Here is a 15,890-nt window from a genome sequence, read left to right as displayed (position 1 = left end):
TCAGGGTGTGAGTAAAATGTTATGGCCTGAAGTGTCAGAATTGCCATAATGGCTCAATAATTTTGTCTGTGTTTGATGAGTATGACAATTCCATCGTGTGCCTCATCCGGTGACTGGTTTGTAGTGTATCCGTAGTGACGGATTATGTGAGCGTTTGTGACGCACCTGATGTTTAATAGTGGCACGTCTGGTTGGTCAGACTCAATGAAATCCGCCACTACGTATCGAATGTTCGATATTGTATGTTTGAACATACACCCCCGTATGTTCTGCCATTTAATTGTTATTTTATACATCTTCGTTACAGTATTATGTGTAAGCTCGTACAGTACCTGTGTGGTCCAAACGCATGTCGGCTGTCGTGACGATGGGTAAGGAGTCGGTAGAGAGGGCTCTTGGGCGATGCGCGACATTGCCCTGTTTGATGAGGGCTCTGAGAGAGGCCCAAGGTTGAGCATGTGACGGACCTCGGCGCTATCTACAAACCAGATGCCGAACTATAGCAGTTGACCCTCCCATTAATCGTAGTTTCCCATCTTCTAGTTGGCTAGGCTGGAAGGTGACGACCAATCAGGGCCCAACAAAGGAAATCAGTGAAGCAGAGACTTTTGAAGACCTGAGGGTGGGCTAGTTGAGCGTTGTGGACTTTACTCCTGGAGGGATTAGCCAGTGAAGCTAGGTGAGCGCCGTGGACTTCACTAGTGGAAGGTGCTAGCCTGTGGGGCTAGGTGAGCGCTTTGAACATTGCCGGATAAGCAATGCGAGTGCGAAAAGGAAAAGGTGGGGGGGCATTTGAAGGACTGCTCCATAACGGCAGCTAGAGTAAGGGCTAGTGGTGCGCTGAAGACCTGTCAGTGGCATAGTATCAGTCATCCGTGAAGCAGGCTAGCGTGAGGGTTACTAACGCCACTCAGGATGACCTCACATATAAACTTGTACATATTATGGTGAAGGGTAAAATAACGGGTTATTTTAAGTGCTTTTATTTTTATTTACCTTAAACATTACACTATATTTCCACCAAGGTTAGTCCTCTGAACTTGAGAAGGATCATAGTTTAAAAAGAACCCGGTTACGAAGGGTTCGTAGCAGGGAACCTCTCGGGACTTTTTCCTGTGGTGTGTAGTAGCCTATCGTGTTCGTGGGTCCCTTAAGGAAGGTTAGCCTCGGGTTCGTGGATGAAGTGGAGCGTCTCTTGGTGTGGCGGTGTATTGGCTGTCTGTGGTTGTGTGTTTTCCAACAAATCCGTCGGTGGTGGTAGGGAAGGGGGTGAGAAGGACCTCATTTGTCTGTGTGCCTACTGGACGGGTAGATCTTGGCGTGTCCGGTGACATTGGCATAACCTAGTGAGAGACGGACTTCGACGATTTCATCAGAGAGGCAAAGCTCAAGGCATCCAATACTGTGGGGTTGCCGCTTCCTCTGTGTTGTTGGACTGTCGCTCCTGTCAATGCACGTGCCTCGGCTCTATAACCTCCCTAGAGGCTAGACCGTAGACTCACTCCTGCTTCACTGCTAGACTGTTGCTGCTGTCAATGCACGTGCCTCGGCTCTATAACCTCCCTAGAGGCTATTCCGTAGATTCCTGCTTCACTGCTAGACTGTCGCTGCTGTCAATGCACGTGCCTCGGCTCTATAACCTCCCTAGAGGCTATTCCGTAGACTCCTGCTTCACTGCTAGACTGTTGCTGCTGTCAATATTAGTTGCGTGCCTTGGGACCAGACACAAATTTGTTATGCCTACCAAGAGGTAACTGAAGCATTCAGCAGGCCACTTGGCGTAATAATTAATTCCTTTATAAAAATGGGAGAACTTCCTGACTGAAGGAAAATGGCTAATGTGGTACCAATATACAAGAAATGGGGAAGACAAACTATTACACAGAATCACATTAGTAACAAGTATTGCCTGCAAGTTGCTAGACTGATAGGAAGAGAGGCTGGCGTAACAGGAAAAGTTCTAAGGTGGGTCAGAGAGAATCTCTCAAGAAGGAAGCAAAAGGACAGAGACATCAGAGTGGAGAGAGGTTACAAGTGGAGCACCACAAGGTTCCGTTCTAGGTCCCATATTGGCTCTAATTTGTCAATCACCTAACAGGAAATTGGATCCTTCATACCAGTATTTCAGATGACGCAAAGCTGACGAGAAGAAAGGACAGTGATAGTTTGAGGTATTTAATTAATCAGATTTGGACATACTTCAGAAAAGTCCTGAAAAAATGGCTGCCTAATTTTAACCCAGCCAAATGCAAAGTTACGAAAAATGTAACAAGCGTATTAACACCAGCAATATAGGAAAAATGAAAAAACAATTTCTTAAAACAGGAGAGTCCTGGGAGTTAACATAACCCCATTTGTAATGTCAGAAGTCCACATTAGCAGAATAACAGCTGCATAATGTCTTACTAAACACCTTGCGTGCATCCTTCCGAAAATTTGAAAAGGGAGCTATTTTAGGCCTTATATATAGCGAAGGTGAAACCTGCACTTCGATAGGCATTCACAACGTGGCACTCGTGCCTATAAAAAAGACCATAAAAAACTGGAAAATGTTCAAAAATATGTAAAGACTCGTTCTTGAGTTGAAGGGCGTAAAATACGAGGAAAGATTGTGGAAACTCGTCCTTACCACACTTGAGGAAAGGAGAGATAAGGGAATATGATAACAATATACAAGATTCTAATGGAATTTGACAAGGTAGACGAAGCAGAATTTTTCAAAGCTAGGAACAGGAAAACAAGGGTTTGTAGATAAAAACTAGAGGCCAATGAGTCACAAGGACGTCAGAGAGATCTTTTTCAATGTTAGAGCTGTCAATTTACTGGTGAGATGTTAAGGTCGTTGAAGCTTGTTCAGTTAAATGTTTTATATATAAATATGATAAAGTTGTGTGAAAGGAGACGGTACAATAGTCTAAGAATGTTTAGATCGCGAGGGTCTAGGAGCCATGCTAGCAGCCTATCCTAGGTAGGTGTATATGTAGTTGATATGACAAAGAAATAATAGGTCTTTAATCGGTAAATTAGATACCCGAAAATTAGAAAGGTGGAGTCCACGAGGTAAGAGTTCGACCTACAGCCACACAGTAAATACATATATATATATATATATATATATATATATATATATATATATATATATATATATATATATATATATATATATATATATACATACAGAACGCTGAGCACCGTAACAGGTTGCTGTACCTGGCCCCTGGCCTGGAAACCGCCCCCTCCCCCCCCCCCCGAAATAGTTACAGAAGGCGTTATGGAGCTTCCAAGCTACTTGGTGGGTGTGGTAGTGGGTTTAATGTCCAGTAGTGAAGTATGTGCTTTTAATACATACTCAAACTTGCTCATGCGTCACATTAATAGAAATATACTCTATTAATATTGAAGTGACATAATTTGTAATTTACTTGTATGTGAGGCGGACTCATGTCAGGTGAGGTGAATGACGTCACAGGTAGTTGACCCATCAGGCCAAGCTAGTCAAGAGGCACGGCGGGCAGTGTGGCGCGGGCCGGCGTGGGGGGAGGTGCTGCTCAGCGCCCGCCTCATTGGTTGTACTAAATTAGTCACCTGGACAGTCCTGTGCATGAGGTCACTTGCACCAGGTTTACAGGCAAGTTACTCTAGATGATTAGTTATTTTATCACATTGTATTCTATTGGTGGAATAGTCTCTATTTGCTGATTGTCTAAATAAGCATAGTTACAAGATATTAAAGCTTTATTTAAAATTATTCAATTAGCTCTGGTTTACTCATTTGTAAATATAATATTGAGAAATATACTTGTTTATTAGTAGACTTTTATCTGGATTAGGACTTTCGATGATTATTAAAACAAAATTTCACTTTAAAAAGATTGCTATGTAATAAACTGTTCCACAACAGCTGCTCGAGTGTCAACTTTATAGTGAAATTTACTGTTTGATAAAAAGTAGGTGAAAAAAGTTTAAAAAATTATAGTTAAATTCAAGCAGTTATGTTTCTTGTAAACTATCGGATTTCAATCCTTGAAATATGGACCAAAGACTTTTAATCTAGCAAGTGTCACATACCCCCCATAAGACCATCCTATGTGAATGAAACTAGCCATCCTGAGTCAGTGTCGTCCACGCTGCAGCCAACCTGTATAACCAAGTACTATATTGTCCAATATAAGTAAATATTAATGTATATTTAAATTGTGTATAGGTCTGATAGTTGTTGAAGGAAACAATAGCACGTGAGTGTATTCCAAACTGTCTCCCTCCCCTAATAAATAATATATAATAGGTCACAAATCAAAAACTCTTAAGTACAGTGTTAAAATGTAAACTGTTGTGGGTCAGTGCTGGAACGAGCATAGACTGAGGACAAGTTAAATGTACTCACCTAGTTGTACTCGCCTAGTTGTGTTTGCAGGGGTTGAGCTCTGGCTCTTTGGTCCCGCCTCTCAAACGTCAATCATCTGATGTACAGATTCCTGAGCCTACTGGGCTCTTGTCATATCTACATTTGAAACTGTGTATGGAGTCAGCCTCCACCACATCACTTCCTAGTGCATTCCATTTACTAACTACTCTGACGCTGAAAAAGTTCTTTCTAATGTGTCTATGGCTCATTTATGGTCTTCACGATCATAATGGGAGCCGGTCGGCCGAGCGGACAGCACGCTGGACTTGTCATCCTGGGTTCGATCCCAGGCGCCGGCGAGAAACAATGGGCAGAGTTTCTTTCACCCTTTGCCCCTGTTACCTAGCAGTAAAATAGGTACCTGGTTGTCAGTCAGCTGTTACGGGCTGCTTCCTGGGGGTGGAGGCCTGGTCGAGGACCGGGCCGCGGGGACACTAAAAAGCCCCGAAATCATCTCCAGATAACCTCAAGATAGATCATGTTTGGTTGCCGGGTCCCCCCTCCCTGTTCCGCTCTTTGTTGCCGTGAGGGGGGGAGGGGGGCTTGGTGGGTGGCTGCCGGCCGAAGTGTGATGCTCCTTGGGACAGTCCTATGTCCTTCTGTGGCCTTGTGCTCCTGCTGCTGTCCTCTCTAATTGTGCTGAACGACTTTTCCTTCGTTTTTCTCCCCCTCTTCTCTTATCTGCTTGTCGTTTCCAACCGACCTTTTGCTTGTTTTGGTTGTTCCTTTACACTTCTTCTATTTTGACGTCCGGGAGCTTGAGGAGGCATACTCTTACACCCATAGAACTGTAGTACCCAACGTCTCGAGCGAGGGGAACCTTTTATTGTCAATCCCCTTTTTGTCACTGAACCCGATCTCGACGGACTGACGGTTCTTAAGGTGGCGTTTGTGGGGCGTATACTCACGACGCGCCCCTGGGGGGGGGGGGGGGTGGGCCCGGCATGATCGGCGATAACTTCTAGTTGGGTGTCCTGCCTCTAATTGTGGCTCCATGGTGGGTATGGTGCACATTCGTGGATTAAATTCTCTCTTCGTATTTGTCTTTGAATGTTTCTCTTGTACTCTTTCAGGCTCGTGAGGTGGGCGTCCAAGCCCCCCGAGTCGGACTGTATTGGAAGACCGAGCTCTGTAACCCCCACTGTGTTGGACCCCGACCTTGCTCCTCCTTTGACCCTCCTGACTGCTTCCCTCGGCTCCCTTCCCTCCCTCTGTGGTTGTCTAGCCTTCTAGCCCCCAGTGGTGACCACTTCGTCCCTTGGCGCAGCTAAGTCTCTCGTTGTGACTACTGCGCCTTTTCACCCCTCTATCTGGGGGTTCTCAACGCTGTCTGCGCCACGGCCACACTCGCTCGATCCCTTCCCGTACTGATGCGTATCAGGCCTTGTTTGGTCACGCTTCATGGGTCAAATTCCTTGATCTCCTCCCTCTTGATTCTATGCCTCCTGACGACTTCTCCCTCCCACGGCAACTTGTTGATTTTGTGGATGCCTCTATTACCTTCAACTCCACTCGTCTCGGTACACGTGTCGTTGCTTCTCCTTCTCGGGATGCAGCTTCCCGCTTGGCTGCCCGATCCTGCCTTGGCGTGACCCCTGTTCGGGTCTCGAAGAACGCTCGGTTGAATGCCAGTGTTGGCACTATTCTTCTCCTGCCCCATGTTGCTACCGGTGTTTTTTAATCTGCAGGACTGCCACGATGATATTCGGCATATCCTCGATGCCCAAGACCATTCTGTCCTCCAGGTTGACACGTTTACTCGTCCCCCTCGTGGTCGTCGCCGTCAACCCCTTCAGGTTGTGAAGATTACCTTTGATGGTAGGACCCTTCCACCCTCTGTCATTCTTGCTGGTGCCAGGTGCTCTGTCCAGGAGTATATTCCTTCTCCTCGGCTCTGTAACAAGTGCTGGGGGTTTACACATGGTGCCTTCCACTGCTCTGGGGCTCTCTTTCTGTCCTTTATGTAGGGGCGAAGGTCAATCTTAAGTCGGAGTGCACTTCTTCCCCAGGCTCGCAGCGTAAACTGCAGTGAGGCCCATCCTACGTTCTCCCGTGGGTGTATCCATTACAAGTTTGAGGTAGCTGTCCTCAACTTGAAGCACCGGGAGCACTTATCTTTTCCTGATGTGAGGCGCCATGTTTGCCGGCTCCCGCCTCATGCTCGTGTGTTGCGCTCTTCCTCTCCTCGCCCTTCCCACCTTCCTCACTCTCAACCGTTTCCGGGCCTTGGACCCTGATACAATCACTGCCCCCTGCTCTGTTCCTTTGAGTTCTGTACCGAAGGATCCCCCTCCTGGTCCTCTGTCTGGGGTTCCCCTTCTTTCTACCCGGTCTGTCATGTCTCCTGTCTTCTTCCTCGTCTCCCTCCGATCCTCCTTCCCTTCCTTCTCCTCCGTCTATTAACTCTTCCCGCTGCCTGTCAGTGCGGGCTCATGTAGTGCCCTCATGGCTCTCCAGTCCTTTAATATGGTTCATCCAGTGGTTGTCGAGATCGAACATTGGCTGTTTCTTGTTCACAGTAAATTTAAGTCGGCTGAGTTTTGTCGAGTTCCCAGCCATATTGGTGTCTATTTAAATGAGCGTGCGGATGCTGCCGCCAGGAAAGCTGTCCGTTCTTGTCCCATCTCTCGTAAAGGAGTTCCTTATTCAGACTTTTTTACCCGGTTATCCATTCCCCCATCCTTACCCGTTGGCATGCTTGTTCGTCGTCTGTTACTGGTAACAAACTACGTTTTGTTAAGTTGTATTCTTGGCCGTCCTCCTACCTCCGTAACCGGGGATGGGAAACGGCCCTGGCGATATTGTGTGTTGGCCAAACTCCTTTCACTCATGGTCACTTGGAGCGCCGCCCTGCTCCTTATTGTCCTAATTGCATTGTCTCTTACAGTCGTGCATATCCTTCTTGAATGTCCTGATTTCCGGGACGAGCTTGTCTCTTTTTTCCGACTGTCCCTCGAGGTAGCTTGTCTCTTGATAGTATTCTTGGTGACTCAGATACTTTTGATATCGTTCGTCTTGTGTGTTTCTGTTCTCGTATTGGCATCCTTGGTGATATTTAGCTCCCTCTGATTATCCCGCACATTTGATGGTGCTACATAGCCTTCCCGGTTTGGTGTCTTGATAATTACTTGGTTGCCGGGTTGACAATCACTTGGACGTTGTGTTGAGAGCGGGCTGTGGATGAGTCAAGTCTGAGATTGAGTTTTACCATTCGGTGGTAAGTCAGCTTTTTAGATGAAATCTGACCCGAGTGATTGTCTTGCGGGATGTTTCTCAAACTTTACAAGATGTCCAATTTAGTATTTTTATGTATTTAACGTGACATTTCGGGTATGTATGAGGGTGCATCAGTACAACAGCACTGCAGGTATGGTCAACCAGACCCCAAGAAATTGGTCGCTTACAACGCTACTGCAGGTATGGAAGGATTAAAGTTACTTGGAAAAACTTCTCTCGAATCGCAGTTGGTCATTATGTAGTTGATACATATTCCCACCTAAGTACAATAGGTGAAGGAACTACGTTTAATAATTTTAATAGTTTACACACTATGCCTCGAAGTAGTGATCTTCTAATAGGTATAGTCTAAAGTACTGTGTTAACCACTTTAGTGTGATAAACCGTTCTTCAGGCCCTTAGTTTTAACATTGAATTGTGGTTTATTATATAGTTAATGTTAAGCTAACAGTTTCGGTTACATTTCAATCCCCTCCTCTCCGTCCATATATGTTAGTCTGTCTTCTATCCCACTAGGCCAATCAAATATATATATATATATATATATATATATATATATATATATATATATATATATATATATATATATATATATAAATATATATATATATATTATATATATATATATATATATAATATATATATATATATATATATATATATATATATTATATATATATATATATTATATATATATATATATATATATATATATATATATATATATATATATATATATATATATAATATATATATATATATATATAAACTACCCAAGAGGGTTATGCTTCAGTTGGGGTTAGGAGAGACTGGCAAGAGGAAAGTTTTAGCGTGAGGGGAAAGTACCGGGGCTAAACCTAGCAAGGTGAATATACCGTCGGACAGTTTCGGGAGGCTGAGCACTTGCAGCTACGTTGCCATCATCAGTATCGTGCACAAGGTATTGGTAGCCTTTGAATGCTGTAGCAATTCTGCAAGTCGACAAATATTGTGATCAGGCGGCAGGACCTGTGAAGTGTTAAAAGGTGAACGTTTCTGGGTCTCCGGAACGGGTTAACGTTGTGTTACTGATTTGTAAGTGCAAAGTATCTCTTGATAGGGAAGAAAATGTTATATAATTGGCGGAGCTTCCATGACCACAGATAACGGTCTTAAGAGGGACACTAATTACTTCCATTTTTTCCCCCAAGCTAACAAAGGCGGCTCCGAAGGAAGCAAGTTCTAGGTCGGAAGTTCGCCGATCGTTTCCTTCATCTAAGACTAGAGCTTGTTAACTTCCTTTCAGATGCTTCCTGAAGCTGTAGGAATATATAACTTAGAACCATCCTCTATTGACTGGATGTTTGTTCCCGAACAATATTTTGTTGCTGGAGAGGAGCCAGTTTCTTGGCAGCTTCTCCTATTGTATATTCTGGGCAGCCTCTTAATTTAAGGACGCCCCAGAGCTCCTACAAGGCGTTCCCCAGATTATTCTGGTCACTAAATATACCTTTGACTCAGATTCTCAGGGAGAAAGATGGGTCTCTTCAGAGAAACCGGGTGGTAGGATGTATATGAAAGTGAAGGTTTGAGCCTTGTAATAAACCTTTATAGGAGTCTTTCTCCGTCTATACATGTATACAATATATATACACAAGTACTTAGTAAGGGAAGCTCCTCCATGCGGGTCTAGATGGTAAGTTTCATGTCTGGGTGAACTCTGCCAATTCATTGACGACTTGAACTGTACTAAAGCAGCCTGTCCTCTTAAAAGCCAAATGCTCGTTTCCGGCATACCGATCTCGGGCCAGGCTCGTAAGTGACTCGTTACACCCCCCCCCCCTCAAATCCATTTATCGAAATTTTGCAACAACTTGGAAACTAGTATCAACCAAGTTTGGAGCAACCTCCGGCCGGAGCAAGGTAAGTCACAGGGAGCAATTAAAAACTAAACTCTCGCTCTCTTTTAGGTACCTCCATCTCGACAAACCAGTCCAGTGCCCAAACTACAACCTAGGCCTTAAACCGGTAATCCAGCAAATGAAGGTAGACCTCAAGCGCGGTGCGGAACGACGACGCAACTGTAATCTCACAAGGGAGGAGAGGGACGCTGAAAGGACTCACGGTTATTGTGATAAAGCCGGCGGACAAGGGAGGTGCTGTCGTCACCTGGAGAAAGGACAACTACAGGAACGAGATGAAGAGGCACCTGGCAGACACTGCAGCCTACAAACAGATACACAACCAGGATGCGGCACTTAGAAACGCCCAAACGAGGAGTAAAAATAGTCCTCAAGCTGTTCGAAAACAAAACTGGGGACGGGAAAGGAGGACTCTTGCAAGCAGGGGCGAGAGATTTCTTCCTAGCCTTTGAATCCATCATTCCCCACCTCTACCTTTTACCAAAGATCCATAAAGCACTAGAAGAAACAGGAACGTGGCAAGGGAGACGGGTTCTAAGCAGCTGCCAGGCCCCAACAAGGCCAGTAGACTGGATCTGCACCGCCCTCCTGAACCCTTTACTACGTCTACGACCAGAAAGAATCAAAGATATGACGGATTTCCTCAAGAAAATTGCAGAAATTAGAGGCCCTGTCCCAAGAGGGGCTCGCCTTTTTTCCATGGATGTGGTATCGCTCTACCAGAGCATACCACAGAGAAGCTGCAAATGTGGTAGCAACTTTTTTTTTTTACAGATAACAAAGCAAGAATCAGAGGAACGTAGAGACGCAGGAGTATGGAGGACCCCTCGAAAAACTCTGTAGGAGGCCATCCTCCATGTGATGACACCCTTTTGCAATTTGAAGGATGAGCATACCGGCAAAACAAGGGTACAGCGATAAGAGCATCCAGTAGTGTGGGAATCACTGAAATATTTGTGCATGTAGTGTTTGAGAGGAAACTATCCCACAGGAAGGACGGACCGGCGGTATATTTGTTACATAGACATCTTCGGAATAATGGAGGACGGTTCCCGTGCCTAGGTTTCTTTTCATGGTCAAATACAGTTCATGAGAACCTTAAGTTTACCCTCGAACACTGACTCCACGATAAATTTCCTAGATACAACAGTGTATATAGACCAGCTAACCAGGGATCTGCATACGAAGACATACTATAAACCGACTAGCCTTCACACGTATCTGAAATTAGACTCGAACCAACCACTAGCCTTGAAGAAATCGCTACCCTACTCACTTGGACTCACTCAAGCAGATTAATTAACAGCAAAGAGACGCTATATCCCCAGCTTGATGACCTATGGGATATGTTCAGGAACAGAGACTACCCAGAGACAATAATACATGCGGCCCAGGAGAAACTCGGAGAAATAACAAGGGTGGAGCTACTCAGACCTAGAACACAAGAGGAAGACAAGAGATGTATCCTCCCAATCCTTTTCCCTGGCCTTGCAGCACAGCTTAAGATAAAACTCCAGGAAGTATGCACATGGATGAGGGAAACGTACAGTGAACATCCTTCCTGGGTAAAATTCCCACAAAACCCTTCTATGATCGCCTGGAGGCGAGGAAAGTCTATAAAGGACCACGTTGTTAGAGCAGCTGTGCAGGTAGATCATCTCAACCGAACTGGGGGAGAGGACCAGCCCCAGGGTACAGTTCAAAGAAATGAAACGAAACGTAGACCCTAACCTAACCTGACACAGGTTTGGTGTGCGACCTGCGTGGAGGCGGAGTATGCAGAGGGGTTTGGAGAGGCCTACATGTACAAGCTAAATCTGAAACAAGAACCATTTGGTCACCATAGGATCTACCGACCAGTGTTCATCGACGACACTTTCATCTACAGTACAGTTAATAATGGACATCGGTAAATCATCAGTTAATCATGGAGTTAGTGTTCATCACTTGAGATTATGCTGCATTTTTTTTGTGATGGAGACTGCAGTTATACGTTACATATATGGAAAATATGAGCCTCTAGATCAGGAAGAAAATGGGAATAATCAAATTCCATTTCACAAAGAAACCTTTAAGGAAAGAGCACTGAATAATGAAACAAAATTCAAGTCTGCCTGTAGAACTTCAAAAGTCTGTTTTTGGAACATTTGAGCTAAAAAATTTCAGCCCGCGCTGTCCAACTTAATAAATGAACCACCAGAGGTCGTGAAGGACGCAGACCCCATGCAGATGCTCATCATGCTTAAAGAAAAACGTTCGTCAGCTAAACACACACATTTAAGTCGTGAGATGACTTTTGAGATACTACCAGAGCTCAGAGAAAGGTGACTCCATCCAGCGGCTCAACTTCGTCGAGGACCAATATTTGAAAGAAAGACAAACGCTCACTCCATGACATGACTGTTGACATTCCGGACTTCATTAGTGATGAAGAATTAGGATGCATAGAGAAGTTGAAAGATGTAATGCCCCATGCTGACAAATTCATAAACTAACAAGTAAAATACGTAAGTTTTACAACAATGACGAACACCTTACACAAGAAATGGCAATGAAGCTGGTGTCGCATAAATACACTACCGGTTTTCGAGGTCGCTCGTTAACTTCCATACAATTATTCGAATTCATTTCTAAATATGTTGAAAACCGTAAATTATTTAAAATTGCATAAATATCAAGTGGTAATGTTTTTTTTTATAAATTGTTTACATTAAACAATGTTAACTATTTAATATAACCATGAAATAAAACCAATTTTAACAATGTATGACCGTCATTTTCCAAATTTACCATGTTATTTCATATCTTGCAGTGAAGTTGTGTGCTCTCGCCTCTTAATTCATGTGTTGTTTTAGCATCGTGAGTTTCAGGTAAATAATGTATGAAGTCCCTTCTTAAAATTAAGCTTTCCTACCCAAGGATAGGTAGTCTTATTTGATATAGTAAAAAGGACGAAATGAAACAGAGAAGCTGAAGCAGCCATTGATCCATTGAGTCGTGGCAGTTTGCTTATATTGTTCTTATGAATAATAATATACAGTTTGAACTTATCACTGAATAATGATTGAAGTCGTGGATGACTAAAATGTATATTCTTAAACCTCTGATTAGGTTAGCTGGGGATGGCTAGTACAGCCATTTGAATAATATCTAATACAGTACATGTGCAAGTTGGACGCCAACGCTGCATTGTCCATCTGGTGACGTCACACACAGTTAAACAGGGTTGGTGTTGGTCTTAAAACCTATTTGTTAATGGGAGCTAATACTCTATCCTCATACTAGGCAGCTTTTTGCGTCTTCGCTAAAACGAGTCTGTAAAAATGTATTTTGTTTGTTATATAGTAAGTTAGGCTAGGATGGTTTGTTAGGGCTTATGAATTGAATAACAAAATGAGCAATGAGCGAAAAAATACGAGCCAAGGTACCCGAATATTGCCTGTGATGGCAGAGTACAGTTGAGGTATTGAGAGAGATATTAATAGGCTATTAATATCCCCACTTTATCATGACCAGTCACACCTATATCATGTCGCCTCTATTTCATTGCCGTTCTAAGAGAACGTAATTTAAGCATTGTCAATCTTTCTTCAAGGATCGTTTATTGGGCATAGGGCAAATATAGAGCACTACTGTAAATAGTAGTGGAAGTTATGACTAAAACTGTGCGTTTTGCTTTTCCCACGCACTATTTAGCTACGGGGGGGGGGGGGGGTATTTTTTTCCCCATGCACGGTTGTAGCTACAGGGGTGTTTTCAAATTTTTCTCCGGGCACACAGTTGTAGCCTCAGGAGTGTTTTCAATGTTTTCAACGGTTGCATCTAGCCCAGGGTATGTTTTTCAAATTTTATTCACTAGTGCCTCAGTCTTCTAATATTTTCATTCATGGCACGCGACTTCATCAAACACAATCATTTGTGGAGATTTAATGCCAATCATCGATTGGCACTGGGCTCGAACACAACAAATGAGGTCGACATTCACATTGCACATCTACTAAAGACCAGCTACCAGAAATACAAATCCTAAACAGGAGTGAACCTACCCACATCCAAAGAGGTAAATTAGACCTTACCTTCGTTTCAGCCACCCTAAGAGATGCAACAACATGATCAGTTGAGCCCACACTCACAAGCGACCACTATAGGGTCCAAATTGATCTTAAGTTATATCTACCAACCCCACCTCCGCGTCCATCTGAAGCCTGGAACTTTGCTTTAGCAAACTGGGACCGATTTCAAAACCTTATTTCAGAGTGGCATAGAAACTATGATCTTCCCGAAGACATTAATCAGGCAGTACAAGATTTTGTCAAACCGATTCAAAGTGCAGCCAACCACTCAATCCCACTGAAAAAACAGTCCACCGGACACCATAAAGATCATTGGTACTATTGCGAACGTGTCAAAGAACTCAACCATAGACTCAACACAACAAGAAAGCTATACAAAAAGCAGCCAAGTGACCGCAACAGGACCTTACTTTGTGAGGTCAAGGAACATGTGCATCGAGAGACCAGACAAATAAAAGAACAAAAGTGGCTGGAATGGTGTTCACATCTGAATGAACACACCTCTCTTGGAGAGATGTGGCAGCAAATCTACCGGGACAAAGGAAATAAAACGCCTAAGTTCCACACCCCAAGGATCCTCAACAGGAAGCCAAAGTATTAGAAACCAGGTTTGCAGAAAGAGCAGCCAGCAATCAACTTCCACCAGATGTATTAGAAGTGCAGACAGAATTAGAGGAAAAAAGGTGGGACAGAATCCTTACAGCATGTGAAGAAGTCTCTGACACTAATGCCCCTTTCACACTGGATGAGCTCAATCGGGCTAAGAAAAACCCCAAGGATATATCCCCCAGAGACGACAAAATAACCCATAAAATGATTAGAAACCTTGGCCCAGAGGGAGACGTTGCATACCTAAGGTTAATTAATTTAGCCTGGACTTCTCAAACTAGACGTACAGCTTGGAATAGAGCAGATATAGTGCCGATCCCAAAACCCACAGATCCAGCTAATCTCAGGCCCATCTCTCTCCAAAGCTATGCAGCCAAGACGGCTGACAGAATGGCACTCAACAGACTGGAGTGGAAAATGCCTAAACTGCACCATGATATGTATGCCTATAGAAGAGCGGTTGGCACAGTGGAATGTATTACAACTCTGTTAGCCCACTTGAATGACAGACCAGGAATGCTGATATTCCTGGACCTCGAGAAAGGCTTTGAACTGGCTTGCGCCCCAGTTATTCTCTGCTGCCTCATCGATAAAGAGGTCAGAGGCAACCTGCTCTCCTGGACCAAAAACTGTCTCATAAATAGAGGAGCAAGAGTAAAACTTCATGGCACAGTCTCTGAATACAAAAGATATGAAAATGGTACACCGCAAGGAGGTATTCTCAGCCCCCCTCTTCAACTGTTTAATGGAAAGAATAATGAGGTTGAAACTTCCACATCACTACAGGCTGCTAAACTACGCGGACGACTTTGTCATCATCATAAAAGGAAGGGATGCGGCGTGCCTTGCACCCAAATGCTTAGACTGCATCAGTAAAGAGGCAAAACAGATTGGTATCAAACTCAACCCCTCAAAGACAAAACCCATGCCCATAAAAATAGCGAAGCCCAATATCCAACTCACAGTACAGGGTCAACCAATTGAATGGGTGGACACCTATCAGTATCTAGGAATAATCCTGGAGACACACATGAATTTTAATGCTGAGGTCACTTACTAGAAAGAGCGAACTGCAGCCCGGACGGCAGTCCTCAGGTCGCTAACCTCCCTCTCTGGAGGAGCCAATCTGCAAGTCCTTCGCACATACTATGTACAGGCAGTCAGATCAGTGATCGACTATGCCGCACTTGCACTCACAAGTCTATTACACCAACAGTGGAAAAAGCTTGAAGTTGCCCAAAACAATGCTATGAGAGCCGCACTGGGAGCCCCCATGTGGACCACGCTTGAAACTTTAAGACTGGAAACGGGTTTGCCCTCTCTTCAAGAATGAATATCACAAAGAACAGCTACAATTATCAGTAAGATAATTAGTTCTCCTGATCCAATAAAACAATAGTAGGACCTTGGTGGTTGGACTTGGCCAAAACAATGGAAACTCTTGGGCTGCAAGAGCAGGAAATGTCCTAAACAGACTACATTTAAAAAACATGATTGTTGATAGAGTGGGTTATCAAACACACCCAAATTACACTTCTTCTGCACTGTGGGAAGAGCCTACTTTCAAAATAGTAATAGAAAGTCCCCCAATGAAAAAGGCTTCCTATGATCCAACAATCCTAAGGCGCATGATAGAAAAGCAAATGTATAGCATAGCAGTAGCAG

The 15,890-nt window shown here is 43.9% G+C and overlaps 1 long non-coding RNA gene across 1 annotated transcript; it reads left to right on the top strand.

Annotated features, from left to right (window-relative positions):
• The first annotated feature begins 3,452 nt into the window (after nt 1-3,452).
• Nucleotides 3,453-10,466, top strand: LOC138363892 (uncharacterized). Its single transcript, XR_011228233.1, has 2 exons — nt 3,453-3,628; nt 9,592-10,466. It is a non-coding gene; the product is annotated as an uncharacterized lncRNA (long non-coding RNA).
• The last annotated feature ends 5,424 nt before the right edge of the window (nt 10,467-15,890 follow it).

The sequence above is a fragment of the Procambarus clarkii genome, chromosome 12, assembly GCF_040958095.1.
Source record: "Procambarus clarkii isolate CNS0578487 chromosome 12, FALCON_Pclarkii_2.0, whole genome shotgun sequence".
Classification (NCBI taxonomy): Eukaryota; Metazoa; Arthropoda; class Malacostraca; order Decapoda; family Cambaridae; genus Procambarus; species Procambarus clarkii.
Note: the sequence above shows the minus strand (reverse complement) of the source record. Positions and strands in the feature narration are given on the sequence as shown.